At 54.4% G+C, this 15137-nt stretch overlaps 1 protein-coding gene across 7 annotated transcripts in view; it reads left to right on the forward strand.

Moving 5' to 3' along the window:
- Positions 1-15137, forward strand: part of OSBP2 (oxysterol binding protein 2) — a 197735-nt gene that overhangs the window by 150653 nt on the left and 31945 nt on the right. The window lies entirely within an intron of this gene.

A 15137-nucleotide genomic window follows, 5' to 3' on the forward strand; every position in this document is an offset into this window, starting at 1 on the left:
GACAAGCAGAGTGAAGGTGGGGGAAAGCCCCTTATAAAGCCATCAGATCTCATGGGAACTATTACAAGAACAGGATGGGGGAAGCCACGCACATGATTCAGTTGTCTCCCCTGGTCCCTCCCACAACATGTAGGGATTAGGGGAACTACAATTCAGGATGAGATTTGAGTGGGGACACAGCCAAATAATATCAGTAGGTCAGCTGGCAACCAATTCTCTCAGGTTTTACTTGCCTGAAAACGTCTTTTTCCCCTTCATTTTGGAAGGGGGGCTTCTAACAGGCTATATAGTTCTCGGCTTTTTTCTTTCAACAGAGTAAAGATGCTGTTCCTTTGTCTTTTGGCTTACACGCCCCACTGCCCTGGCCCATTCCTTCTCAGAATCCCAGAGCAAAACTGCCCACTAGATCACTGTCGGCCGGCACCTTTGCCTCACACAACCTCCGCACCCTTGATGTTGAAGGAGACCAGAAGGAGAGGTGTGTGTTAACCCCAGGGAAACTATCCGGCCAAACGCTTATTGAACGGTAAAGTGACTCTGTGCTGTCAGCAAAAACAGTAGCTGGTGCTGGTGTTGGGCAGGTCTCTGTCTTCAGGACCTGCTCTAAGCGAAGGGACTTTTTACAGGACAATTCTTCCAAGGCCTCAAGGCCCTCTGGTCCTAAGCAGCCTTTGATATTCCTCAGCACAGCCCTTCAAAACCTCATGGCCTCCACGACATGCTAATCAGACCCTGTGTCTCCTAGCACTAGTGGGCCTGGCGCAAGGACACCAGAAAGTTCGCAGCCACAAGGTGACCTGTTTAAGAGGAGCCCATCCAGGCCATTATAGAGGTAACCTGAAATGGGTCTTAGTGGAAACTTGGCTCAGAGCTGCTGGACCGCTGCAGACTGGTTGTAATTCAAGCTGCCTGACTGAGAGCGTTCAGGTTGGGCCAGATCGTTTTCAGCCATCATCATGGACTGTGTGGTCTGTGTGTTGCTGGGCAGGTCCAGGTTTCTTCCTCATCCCTGCAGGCTATGTGAGGGATGCCCGGGTAGTGGAGAGGAAGGTCCTAGCCAGACTCTGGGAACCTGGCATTGCTTGGGCTTTGAGGAGCCTCCTCTGGGCTCAGGGATCAGCTGTTGAGTAGTGGGGTCCTGAGAACTGAGGTAGAAAACCCACTGGCATGGTCTGAAGTGGGCAGGCGGCCCCTACTCTAGCCCTGGTCTGAGATAAGGATCTTGTTTTCCTCCTTTTGCCTTCACCCCTCCACCCCTTCACCCCCTCGCCACCTCTCCATTTCTGCCCCTTTTCCCTCCCCGGCTTCACTGCAGCCTCCACCTCCACCTGCCTCCACACTAGAGGTTCCCAAGTCAGGATGTTCTGCCCAAGCACCAGCTCCTAGCCACTGAGACTTGGCAGTTGGAAACAGAGCCACCACCCTCCTCCTCCTCCGTTCTTCCTTCTTCCTCCTTCTTCTTCCCTCCTCCCTCCTCCCTCCTTCCCCTCCCCTCCCCTCCCCTCCTCCCTCCTCCCTCCTCCCTCCTCCCTCCTCCTTCCTCCCCCTCCCCTCCCCTCCTCCCTTCTCCCTCCTCCCTTCTCCCTCTTCCCTCCTCCCTCCTCCCTCCTCCTCTTCCTTTTCCTCTTCCTCCTCCTCCTCTTCTTTCTTCTTTCTTCTGGGTCTTGTTTTGTAGCCCAGGTTGGAGTGTAATGGCATGATGTCAGCTCACTGCAACCTCCACCTCCTGGGGTCAAGCAATTCTCCTGCCTCACCCTCCCAAGTAGCTGGGACTACAGGTGCATGCCACCATGCCTGGCTAATTTTTGCATTTTTAATAGAGATGGGGTTTCGCCATGTTGATCAGGCTAGTCTCACACTCCTGACCTCAGGTGATCCACCTGCCTCGGCCTCCCAAAGTGCTAGGATTATAGGCGTGAGCTACCCAGCCAAGAGCCGTTCATTTTTAAGGAACAATTATTCACCTTTAGGTTTTTGAAAAATAACATCACATCTTGGAATTTCTAATTTCTTTAGAGAATAAAAAATGATTTATGAATTTATAGTAAGAAATGTAACTGCCAAGAACCAGAGAATGAAGCCTACTGGCTCCTTAGGAGGCAGCGTCCTTTTCCCCAGGTGGCTGGGCACGGAGGTGGTCCGAGCAAGGGGCTGTCAGGTGGAGGTGTCGTTCTTCATTTTCTCCCTCTTGGCCTGGCTTAAGTCCCACCTCATTTGTCGTTGGCCAAGCTTCTCTTAAGTAACTTCCTTCCTGAATGTGGACTTTTCTGGGGCCTCATTGTTTTGAGATTGATTTTCCTCCTTTGCAAAAACTGCGTGGATGGCTTTTCACCAAGCCATGTCTCAGAAGCTGCCAGCCCACAGTATCAACTGCAGCAGCCCTCCTGGCAGGGACCCTCTACGTGACAGGGGTGACCGCCCACCCTCAGTCCAGCAGGCCTGTGGATGGAGGAGGTGGGATGAGGGAGGCAGTGGTGGGCCAGGAGGGCTAGTGCTTGTGTTAGCAGCTGGGGCCTTGTTTGCAGAGAAATGTGAGCTTGTCGTCTGGGGGCAAACCCAGAGGCCGCGCGGAGGGCGCCTGTGTGAAGGTACACAGCCCTACTGGTGGACAGATGGACACTCTGAGCTGAGGACCCCGTTCGGTGCAGCATGTTTGAGTGGGCAGGAAACAGTCGCGACCAGCACGGGACAGGTTGGCTGAGGTCATCTTGGGGAGCGTCACTGGAGATTGTTTCTTTGCCACTTTGTGCTTTACTTTTCCCTACAGAGCGTTTTTAGTTTTCTGCCTTGAACATAGATCCATTTTATAGCCAGGCAGTAATGGTCGATGCTTGTAGCCTCCTCGTTGCAGGCCAGCCATCGCGTTAAGCACTTTACAGGCATGAACCCATTTTGCAGATGAAGACTGAAGGTTAAGATGTGAAGTAATAACTGCGGGATCATGGGGTGAGAAATAAGGTGGGACTCCGAGGTCTGCTTGAGTCGTGAAAGGGAAAGGCATCTCTTACTTGGGTAATTAAAAGAAGGAGGACCCTCATCCCTATTCATTTAAGACACAAATCTGCCTGTATGGAGTATGAGGTTTCCCCTTGGCAGGCACTGTGGGTCTCTTTCTTGCTCCCCACAGAACCCGGCCCAACCCAGCCTGTCAGTAAATGTTGCCGAAAGGCCTCCTGGAGCACCTGCCCACCACACTGCAGCCAGAAGAAGCAGGAGGGTGCCCAGAGAAAGTGTGGCAGGTGGAAGAGAGGATCTTTGCAGGCACTGCACAGCTAGGCCTGGCCAAGGGGGACCAATCATAGGGAGGATCACAAGATACTCAGTTTGTGATTCATTTTGTTTTTTATTCCTTCATTAGCTCAAGAGGCAGGGGCAGCAGAAAGGAAAACAAAATCTGGACTCTCCTAAGCCCACAGCACCCCAATCCTCTTCACAGCACATACCTGCACACTGCCTTACAGTTTACAAAGTGCTTTCTCAGCCAGATGCCGTGGCTCATGCCTGTAATCCCAGCACTTTGGGAGGCTGAGGCAGTGGATCACCTGAGGTCAGGAGTTCAAGACCAACCTGGCCAACATGGTAAAACCTGTCTCTATTAAAAGTACAAAATTTAGCCAGGTATGGTGGCAGGCGCCTGTAATCCTAGCTACTCAGGAGGCTGAGGCAGGAGACTTGCTTGAACCCAGGAGATGGAGGTTGCAGTGAGCCGAGATCGCACCACTGCACTTCAGCCTGGGCGACAAAAGCAAGACTCTATCTCAATTAAAAAAAAAAAAAAAACCTTTTCCATTCTGATATTTGTTGTACCGTCCATTCATTCAGCAGGTTCCTATTTAGCAGCTCCCATGCGCTCAGCTCCAGGATGTGCAAATCAACCAGGCAGATGCGGTCCCTGCCCTTTGGGTCCCCATGGCTCCTGGCGGTGGAGCCCTTTCCCCACCAGGGCCCTGGTCTCAGCTTGCGTTCCAACACTGATACTAGAGGCAGCTGCATGTGGAAAACGCTTTAGTGTGATAACCGGGGCATCAGATGATTTCCACGGAGAAGCCCCCATGGCTGTCTCCAGGCCAGGAAAGTGTCATCCAGTAGTTTCCAGTGACCTGCTCAACAGTCCTGGCACCATCTGAGATCAGTGACTTCTCCAGCATGAGCCGCCGGATCCTTACTTTAGAACAGTCCCTCTTGCTCTGGCCTCAAGACAGGTGTTTGCATTGTGTCAAGGGAGATGCTCACATAGGTGGGTCTCTTCCTTGTCCACTAAAGTCCCTCACTGGTCAGGGATTGCTGACCCCACAGCCATCAGCAGAGTGGCCAGGTCTTCTGGTGACTGGCTGGGAGAAGCTAGGCCCCAGGCCCTGTGGCAAGCTCACTGGGAGGGCCAGTGGTTGCAGAGGTGCTGCGCTGGGAGTCGGGCCAAGGGTAGCAGCTCTCCACGTGCCAACGAGGGCAGACAAAAGGCCGTCTTACACAGCCCAAAGAGCGGGTGCCATGGGAGGCCATGGCCTGTAACCAGGCGGGATATGGGGCCGCCGCTAACAGGGAACCAAATCCTAGAGACTGGGAAAAGCCTGATGGGCCGGATGACAAAGCAAAACACCAAACTGAATCAGTGCTATGTGGACAAAGGCTAGACTTCGATGGGGAGCAAAGGAAAGTTTCATTTTCTGAGATGTCAGGACGCTGGGAGAGCTTTTCTCCTCTCGTTTGGTTACCAGGGAGGCAGGATGGCTGGCCACCATGTCAGCTGCTCTCGCTCTTGCTTTCCTCATCTGCAGAGCTGGGAGGCAGCACCCGGGCCTGTGAGGGATAAATATGCAGCAAAGGATGGAGATGGAACGTGCTATTATGGGATGTTAAAGCTGGCAGGACCTGAGGTAGCATCTAACCCAGTGCTGCTTACCTTGGCTACAGCACTAAAGCCTCCTAGAGAAGCTTTCTTATGATATGGATGCTTGAATCTTAAATTCAGCTGATTAGTTAAAAAACAGGCTGGGCGTGGTGGCTCTTGCCTGTAATCTCGGCACTTTGGGAGGCCGAGGCAGGCGGATCACAAGGTCAAGAGATCAAGACCATCCTGGCCAACATTGTGAAACCCGGTCTGTACTAAAAAACAAAAATTAGATGGGCGTGGTGGCACATGCCTGTAATCCCAGCTGCTCAGGAGGCTGAAGCAGGAGAATCGCTTGAACCCGGGAGGCTGAGGTTGCAGTGAGCCAAGATCACGCCGCTGCACTCCAGCTTGGTGACAGAGCAACACTCTGTCTCAGAAAAAAAATACTGATATTCTTCCCACCCTCAAGTTACCAGGCAGTCCCATCACCCAGGAGGTTGAGCCTGCAGGCAGGAGTTTCTGGTTGTGTCTCGGAGCAGGTGGTGGGCAGACAGATGCGTGAGTTGGGGTTTAGAGAGAGCCCTGGAGGAGGCTCTTGTCTAGAAACCAGCCAACCTGGGAGGCTAGGGCCTCGCTGAGATGCAAGTAGGTCCCTGATCTTAATGGCAGGGATCAGAGGAAGGAGAGGGAGCCTGAGTGCTACAGCTCTGTGTCTCTTCTGTGCTGTCACACAGGGCTCAGGGGGGAAGCGGAGGAGGAGGCTGCAGCCCGATGGACAGCTTTCTGAGCCCAGCTGGCATGGGGACTGCCCTTCATGCATCTGCCAGGCTGGGCTCGAGAACAGCCCTGTGGAAGTCCTGGCCTGGGCAGCCACCTCTCCACATTGGGATGAGACAGAAACCAGGACAGGGCGAGTGAGTGAGCCAGGACGGCGCTGGAGGGAGTCCGCCCACTGCAGAGCTGGATCTAGGGCAGGCACCTCATTCCTTCAAGACGACTCTGTGGAAACCCTGGTGGGGTGGAGGCTGTTGGTGGGCTGGGTGCTCTGCCGGCTGGAAGAAGCTGTGGGCAGCAGGCCGCCTTTAGCATCACACCGGATGCCGTAACTGAAGCAGGCACCTCTATCGTGTGCTCCATTTCTGCGCCTGTGACTTCCTTGGAGTGGGCCTGGCTGCCCAGCGCTGTCCATCTTCCCTAGGACAGCTGAGGGATGCGTGCAGCTCTAGGTCATAGCCCTCTTCCAAGTGAGGAGGAGCCCTGGCTTGGCACATGTGCCTCGATTGTTCACTCCTCATTTTGGTTCATGGCTTTGACTACATGCCCTGGTTCCCCCAGCGAGAGGGAAAAGGGGGAGTTTCTTTGTCCTCCAAGGTTTGAGCTTGTCGATCTCTCTAGCCGGCCCAGGGCTATAGGGAAGTGATTTCCCCTGAGAAGACAGGAGATTCAGCCACCACAGACACCAGCCTACTGACTGAGGTTTATTGATAGGGTTTCTGCCGCTGCAGTGAAATGGAAGCAAAGCCTGATATTTACATGGCAGGCCTGGTGCCCCATCCCACAGGCCCCACCCTGGCCTTGTTAATAGGTGTCCCTGGTAGGGCAGAAGCCCCACACGCCTCTCCTGGTTAAGTTGTTGGAGAGCTCAGACGTGGTCTCCCCAGCTTCCCGCGGCGCCACAGGCACACTTAGCACTCGCTGCAGCAGGAGATGAGGGGAGATGGGCCTATGGAGAGGCCCCAAGAACCGAGACGACCCTGGCGCTCTGGCTTGAGTGTTCCATCTGCCGCCAGAGTTGGGGATTTATTATTTATTATCTGATTTTCCATCAGATTAGATCCTGACGTGCCTTGCAGCGGCCTCGGGTTGAGCTTCTCAGGGTCTTTAGCTGTCTGCCTCCTGTAGGGGAGTGGTGTCACTTGTCCAGTTACCCAGGGCTCTTTAATTAATGATCCCTTTTGTTGCAGAATCCCTATAGGGCCCCCTTTGGGTGAGGCAGATCTGTCTCCTTCTGGGTTCCCCAGCCAGGAAGGACTGGCGGTGCCTCGGGCGCGCCCGCTGCTCCCTCACTGCTTCCGTCTCCTACTTGCTGCTTCAGGGGGGCTCAGGCTCCAAGCGGTAGCCCATTCCACCTCTGTCCTGGGGCTCCTGCTCTTTCCTCTCCCTGGAGCGGCATCCTCCCATGCCACCCACCACCAAGTTTCACCATCCTGCGCCAGCTGTCAAGCTGCCGCCTCCTTCCGGAAGCTTTCTCCCAGCCCTACCTGCAACCTGAAGCCGTCTCCCCAGCACCCAGTGGCTCCCGTATGACCCTCCTGTGTCAGTGGCCAGAGACTCCCTGTTCTTTCAGAAGCTCATAGAAAACCCCTCAGGCTCTCCTTCTCCATTGCCTGAATGGGCAGAGTGTTGGCAGCTATAGCCTGGAGGGAGGGAGGTCCTCCTCTGGTGCCATTCCAAGGCAGGCTTCCACCTCCCGCCTGCCCCCTCTAGGCCAGGTTGGAGGGTACCAGCAGGCAGGGCTGGGCAGGGGCCCACCTGGTCCCACAGCCCCTGGCCTAACAAACTGCTGTGGTCTCTTGACCTCCAGGGCCATGGGGGTGCCAGGTGCCACTAGGCTGTTGGTAAAGATCAGCAGGCCAGGTAGAGTGGCTCACGTCTGTAATCCCAGCACTTTAGGAGGCCAAGGCAGACAGATCACCTGAGGTCAAGAGTTTGAGACCAGCCTGGCCAACATGGTGAAATCCTGTCTCTGTTAAAAATACAAAAATTAGCTGGGCATGGTGGCACATGCCTGTAATCCCAGCTACTCAGGAGGCTGAGGCAGGAGGATTGCTTGAACCCAGGAGGCGGAGATTACAGTGAGCTGAGATCGTGCCACTGCACTGCGGCCTGGGCGACAGAGTGAGACTCTGTCTCAAAGGGGAAAAAAAAAAAACGCCAGGCGCGGTGGCTCACACCTGTAATCCCCGCACTCTGGGAGGCTGAGGCAGGTTGATCACAAGGTCGGGCGTTCAAGACCAGCCTGGCCAACATAGTGAAACCTCATCTCTACTAAAAACACAAAAAATTAGCCAAGCATGGTGGCAGGCACCTGTAATCCCAGTTACTCAGGAGGCTGAGGCAGGAGAATTGCTTGAACCTAGGAGGTGGAGGTTGAAGTGAGCCAAGATTGCACTCCAGCCCAGACAACAGTGTGAGGACTCCAGCGCAAAAAAAAAAAAAAATAGCAGCCTTGGGGTCTTGGGCAGGCTCCTAACTCTCCATGCTGCCCTTTCCTCTCCTGGGGGTGACACTTGGAAAATACCATGTAACGTGGAAACCACCCAACAGCTGGAAGTGCAGAGGAGGCAGTCACCCAGCAACTGGGCTGTTCATGCTCAAACACGGTGACGTCACTTGATATCCCCCGGTCTCCCACCCATTGCCTTTCTCTCTGTTATCAGCATCTGGCTAATTGGATTATGTGATCAGGCTCTGGCAGCTTAACAGCCCTCCCCAAATCTAAATCAAAGTCAGCAAAGCTGCTGTAATTGAATGTGGGAGGGGCTAACCACACGGGCTGGGAACGGCTGTATTCTGGCGAGGGTGCGGCGCCCCCGCAGTGCTGAAAGCAACACCGCTGCGCTGTTTCTCCTCGGAGCCCCCACTCGGGGGTGGAGTGTCTCTGCATAGCCAGACTGTGACAGAAGAGGTTGCGCGTCCTGCTTAAAGTCGGTAGCGCTCAGGATGGAATGAGCGCCGCGCCTTGGGGGTCTGGAGCCCTGTGACCTCTGGAAGACGAGGTCATGGGCTGGAAAGTTGCCAGGGCTCAGGGACTAGGCCTTGCCCGCTCCCAGTCGTTCATATTTGAACTTAGCTCTGCTGAGACGGGAGGGATGGCAGTGCCCGTCTCCATTAATCACGCTGTGGACCTGAGAAAGGTCCGCTGGTCCAAGGGAATCCTGCCGGTGACTGACAGTTGGGTATCAGGCCCCCGGCACCGCAGCCCCCACACTGCACTGATGCAGACACGCCTGCTGTGGGGAGTGGGGAGCAGGGCAAGGCTTCTCTTTCTTTGCTCCCCACAGGGCCCTGCCTGGTCTTTGGACACGCAGGAGATGAGCAAGTTCTGAGCCTTGTCCTCTGTCGCCGAGGCTGGGGTGTGGTGGCGCCATCTCCACTCGCAGCACCCTCCGTCTCCCAGGTTCTAGTGATTCTCCTGCCTCAGCCTCTCAAGTAGCTGGGATTACAGGTGCCCACCACCACACCGAGCTAATTTTTTGTATTTTTAGTAGACAGGGGGTTTCACCATGTTGGCCAGGCTGATCTCAAACTCTGGTCACCGGTCTCAGCCGCCCAAAGTGCTGGGATTACATCACGTCCTTGTACATATCTGGACACCCCAAATGTGACTCCAGTTAGCCAGAAACTGGTGAACCAGCCCAGTGCTTAGGAGCCTAGAAGAGGGAGCCTGAGGGCCCTGGGCACTGCACCATTGAAGTGAACCACACTGGGCCTCCGGCTGAGGAGGAAAGAAATCCCACAATGTGGGTATGCAGCATGGCGCGGGAATGGGAAAGTGCCCAAGTCAGCACAGAGTCCCCGCATGCGGCACTGGGACGGGTTGAAGAACCAGGAAGGAGAGAGGATATGAGGTGCTGGTGGGTGCTGCTCCAGCCTTGCTGGGTGTGGGCTGTCGGAATGTCCTTCACTGCCCAGGACCCTGTGGGCATTCCCAGCATCCTCCTCCAGGCCCCTGCTCTTCTGCTTCCCACTCCCCCCAGGCCCCACCAGGCTGTCCCCTGCCAGGACGCATCTTAGCAGCACCTCACCCAGAACTCATCCAGCCCAGCACTGGGTCTGGGTGCAGTGAGCGGGGTGAGTGCCAGCCTTCCACCCTGCCCCAGGGGTGCTCGCCTCTCCAGTGACACACGTGAGAGACGGGTCCCTGCTGGTCATCCCATGCCTTAACCATGGAGGAGTTCACGGGCAGGTGAGGGCAAAGTTAGGTTCCCCAAAACAAGCAGTGACAGTGGGATGGCCGCAGGGCCTCTGCCCCGCAGCACCACCCGGTCACCTCCTTCCCGTAATCCATAACTGGCCTATGCAGGCTTTCGGTTTCTTAGTTTCAAAAAGCTGTCCCCACCAGGGCTTCCCCATTGAGAAACTTGATCTGTTTTCCTCCAAAGATGAGAGAAAAGCTCCACTTCTAAAAATAGCCCACCTGGCTCCAATGCACTAGCTGTTTCCATGACAACCCGCTTCTTCCTAGGAGCCTCCTGACAATAGAGGGGTCCCAGCCCTGAGGGGGTACCCTGTCACCTCAGATCCAGCTATTACAGGGGTCAGGAGAGCCCTGAGTGGGGAGTCGGGTATGGGGGCACAGTAAACAAGCAAGGGCTCCCCTGGTTTCAAGCCTCTATGATTTGAAGTAAACTCAAGGCAGTTATGGCCCAGTGTGGTGGCTCACAATCCCAGCACTTTGGGAGGCTGAGGTGGGTGGATCACTGGAGGTCAGGAGTTCGAGACCAGCCTGGCCCACATGGTGAAATCCCATCTCTACTAAAAATACAGAAGTTAGCCGGGCGTTGTGGCGCATGCCTGTAATCCTACCTACTCAGGAGACAGAAGAATTGCATGAACCCAGGAGGTGGAGGTTGCAGTGAGCCAAAATCGTGCCATTGTACTCCAGCCAGGGTGACCAAGCAATACTCCATCTCAAAAAAAAAAAAAAAAATTTATGCAAAAGTAAACTGTGTCGGTAGAAGGTGACAGGTCTTGGCGGGCTAGAGGCCTAGGGCCCTGGTGCATGTGAAGTCCCAGCTCTGCACTGGCCATACGCCGGGTGGTTACCATCCTTCCCAGAGCAGCCAACAATATCTCTGGTGTTAGAACCAGCATATTTACCCAAGGCTGTCTGGTCAGGGAGGCGTATGTGCCAGTCTCTGCAGGAAGGACAGAGGGACTTAAGAGGTCTCTGTGCCTCGGGAGTCTCAGTGATCCACTTGAGAGCATCCGGGGTCAACTCCCAGGCAGTAAATCAGACCGTAGTGATCAGAGTGAGAATGTGGCGTGGTGTGCAGCCCAGCCACAGCGACTCAGTGCAACAGCCAAGCAGTGGATCCCAAAGACGTCCATGTCCTAATCCCCAGAGCCTGGAGGCATTGCGTTAGATAGTAAAAGGGATGTTGCAGGTACAGTGAAAAATCTTGAGATGAGGATTCTCATGGATTACCCAGGTGGGCCCAGCATAATGACTAGATCAGAGAGAGCAGAAGATGCTGCTTTGCTGGCTTTGAAGATGGAGGAAGCAGCTTGAGCAAAGGAGTTAGGGCGGCCTGCAGAAGCTAGAAAAGGCAAGGCAACGGCTTCTGCCCTGGAGCCTCCCGAGTGAACGCAGCCCTGCCAACACCTGGATTTCAGGACTCCTGACTTCCAGAGCTATAAGATAATAAATGTATGTTCTGGACTGGGCGTAGTGGCTCATGCCTGTAATCCCAGCACTTTGGGAGGCTGAGGCAGGCGGGTCACAGGTCAGGAGTTCAAGACCATCTTGGCCAACATAATGAAACGCCATCTGTACTAAAATGACGAAAATTAGCTGGGTGTGGTGGCACACATCTATAATCTCAGCTACTCAGGAGGCTGAGGTGGGAGAATGGCTTGAACCCAGGAAACAAAGGTTGCAGTGAGCAAAGATCACACTACTGCACTCCAGCCTAGTTACAGAGTGAGACTCAGTCTCAAAAAAAAAAAAAAAAAAAAAAAAAAATTGTGATGTTTCAAGCCATTGTCTTAATTTCCTCAGACTGTCATAATAAATTACCACAAGTGGCTTAAAATGACAGGAAATCATTCTCTCACAGTTCTGGAGGCCACAAGTCCAAAACCAAGGTGTTGGCGGGGCTGTGCTTCCTCTAAGGGCTCTAAGGAAGAATCTGTCCCATGCTGTCCTCTTGGCTTCTGGTGTTACCAGCAGTCGTTGGCATTCCTTGGCTCACAGTAGACCCGTCGATATACCCCTCGGCTTGTATGTGCGTAGCTAGTGAACGTGAGTGGGTATTTCAGGAATTGGTGTTTTTCTGGGGACGGTCATGTCTGTGAATAGGTGGGGTGCTTACCCCACAGTCATTGTTCCGCATAGTCTCAGGAGCTGGCCTGCACCTTACTCCCTAGCCCTGTGCCTGCCTCAGAGACTGACATCAATTGCTCTTTCCGGGCTCCACGATCTGGAGCCCACATTCCACCACCATCACAGAGAAGTCATTTTCATTAGAAGGCATGGGCCCCCTCTCATCCCAAGATGTCTCTGAGGAAGAGCAGAGTTAGCTCTCCATCTTCCATGCCCAAATGTCCTTGCATTAAAAGCCACATCCTTTGCAGATGGCAGAGCAACTTGCTGGGAGCCCGGTCAGTCGCTTTGCCATGAATGTTTGATCTGAACATTAGAAGTGCACCAGAAACAGCAGCGCACAGGCAGCTGGCCAGAGCAAGTCCTGGGGACGTGCAGGCGGAGTTCAGGAAGATCACCCTGGCCACTTTGCTTGGAGGCACAGCTGGGGGACATACCTGGCTGCTTGCAAAGCAGGAGGACAGGGAGGCAGCCTCCCTCCAGAGCCTTTCAGTTCTGAGTCCTTCTTCCATCAGCACCCTCGTTTAATTCCCTGGGTCACTGTACTCTTTGAGCCATGTCCTTGGAGGCCTGAGCCCCTGGCCCACAGTGTAGGGATGTGGGTTCCTGCCCTGCCTGACCTGTTATTCTCTGGTTGCCCCATGGATTCAACCCAGATGTCCCCGTGCCAAGCCATGGCCCTCTTGCTAGGATGAGGGCACGGGGAGCGGGGGTTCAGGGTTTGTAGCCATACTTCTCCCATGCACACATCCTGCCTCCCCGCTCTTCCTGGCTAGGATGACAGTCTGGGAGAGGGAGAGAGACAACATAGGCCAGCAGGGCAGTGCACTGCTCCCCCAAATCCTGTGATGGAGGCTCATTGTGCAGGGTGAGAGTTGGGGCTCACTCCCTGACTGGAAGTCACTGCACAGTCTCACGAAAACCAGGGTGCCCACACCTGTAATCCCAGCACTGTAGGAGGCCAAGGTAGGCTGAAGCAGGAGAATCGCTTGAAACCAGGAGACAGAGGTTGTAGTGAGCTGAGATTGTGCCACTGTACTCTAGCCTGGGTGACAGAGCAAGACTCTATCTCAAAAAAAAAAAAAAAAAAAAAAAAAGCAATCGCTAATTCCATGCCTTTTTTTCTAATTTGAGGATTGTTATATTTAATGGTTTTTATTTACACCTCTCATCTTAAGTTTCATCTCTTTCCAATGTGGGTCTGCTCCATCAGGGGGCCCCTTTACCCAGAGCTGAGACTTCTGGACTCAGTGTGGCGGGAGTTCAGCAACGTGAAGGCCAAGTCTCTACTAAAAATACAAAAATTAGCCAGGCGTGGTGGCAGACACCTGTCATCTCTGCTATTCGAGAGGCTGAGACAGGAGAATCACTTGAACCCAGGAGACAGAGTTTGCAGTGAACTGAGATTGTGTCAGTGCACTCCAGCCTGGGAGACAGAGTGAGACTCCAGCTCAAAAAAATCAACTTAAAAGGCGACGCCCGGCTGCGCAGGAATCCCCTCGGCCTGTGGCCCTGGGCAATTTCAACGTAGTTTTCTGCCCCTAGATCTACCTCACGGGGTTGTCACAGGCGTTAACTGAGGCAGCGCCTCACCCAGGGCCTGGCACCGAGAAAGGTCTGGTACACATCAGCCGTTAGAGCCTTTCTAAGGCTGATCCAGAAAGAGTAAGACTTACAGGCAGACAGAGTGGACTCCCAACCCTGCCCCTCAGTAGCTGGGCACTAAGCTGATGGCTTGGCCTCTCAGAACCTGCATTTTCTTGCCTGCAGGGAGGAAGGAACAGCCGCTGTCTACCGACCTCCACTGTGAGGCCCAGAGCGACAGCGGATGGAGCTGGTGACCCAGACCCCGGTCCAGCCCGTGTGGCCTCCAGACGTTTGGGGGCTGCAGTTGGGCTTCTGTACACAGATACCGGCTGTGGCCTCTCAATAGCCTTGCCAGAGTAGGGACTGTACATCCCCAGGTGACAGATGAGGAAATCAAGGCTCTGAGAGGTGAAGTCATGCTCAGGCCGCCTGGCTGGCCACCCTCTTCCTTCCCAGCTGCTGGGGCCTCCATGAGAGGGGCAGGTGGTCGTTTGAATTACAAGTTATTGTCATCTGGGGGATGCAGTTGGGCTGGCTTGTGACAGGAGGCTCCCTGACTCCAGGCTGGATGCTACCCCAAAGCCCCTGTGGCCAGAAGGAATGGGTATGCCATGAGCGCTCTTCCCAGCTCCCCTTGGCTCGGGCCCCATGCAGCTGGCTGGCCTGACCCTGCCACGGATACCACGTGCACTCAGAAAGGTGACTCAGCCATGTCCACCCCCATGTCCCTTGCCTGCCGTGGGAAGAAACATTCTCTCAACACACGCATTCTTTTTTTAAAACAATCTTATGTCTTGGGCTACAGATTTTCTTCAACTAAAAAAGTTTTTTGCTGATTTTTTCTAAACAAGGTGTTTCAGAAACCCCTTGGCAGCTACAGGCTCTGGGACTCACAGGGTGGTGTCAGCCACTTACTGTCTTGTGCCAGGTGTTAAACAGCAGCAGGGCCCCCGGTCAGCTGCCCCCGCCCCACCTGCTGTGGGGCGAGACACCCACAGCCCCATGCCCCTGGACGCAGGCTGGGCTGGCAGGAAAGGGAGGTCCAAGGGCCCTGGGCAGCTGCATGACAGAGAGTTGAGAGGGGCTGTGGGAGCCAGCAGAGGGCACAGCCTGCCCCTCTGATGGAGACCCCAGCAACTGGGAAGGAAGAGGGTGGCCAGCCAGGCTATGTGGGCATGACTTCACCTCTCAGAGCCTTGATTTCCTCATGTGTCACCTGGGATGATCTGGTCCCTAACCTGGCAAGGCCACTGAGAGGCCACAGCGTGTCTGCACACGGAAGGTGTTGCGTCAGTGAGAATGACTGCAGTCCTGCAGGGGGATGGGTGAAGGAGGGACAGGGGCATCTCAGCTGTGACATGGGATCTTTGGGCCGACTGTTTTTGTCTGTTGTTATGCTTTGGGTTTTGGGTTTGTTTTTCGTTTTTTTGAGACAAGGTCTCATTCAGTCATCCAGGCTGGAGTGCAGTGGCACGATCACGGCTCACTGCAGCCTTCACCTCCGCAGGCTGAGGTGATACTCCCACCTCAGCTTCCTGAGTAGCTAAGACCACAGGCACATGCCACTATGCCCGGCTAATTTTTCTATTTTTTGTAGAACACAGGGTTCTG

Source organism: Saimiri boliviensis, chromosome 21, assembly GCF_048565385.1.
Source record: "Saimiri boliviensis isolate mSaiBol1 chromosome 21, mSaiBol1.pri, whole genome shotgun sequence".
Lineage (NCBI taxonomy): Eukaryota > Metazoa > Chordata > Mammalia > Primates > Cebidae > Saimiri > Saimiri boliviensis.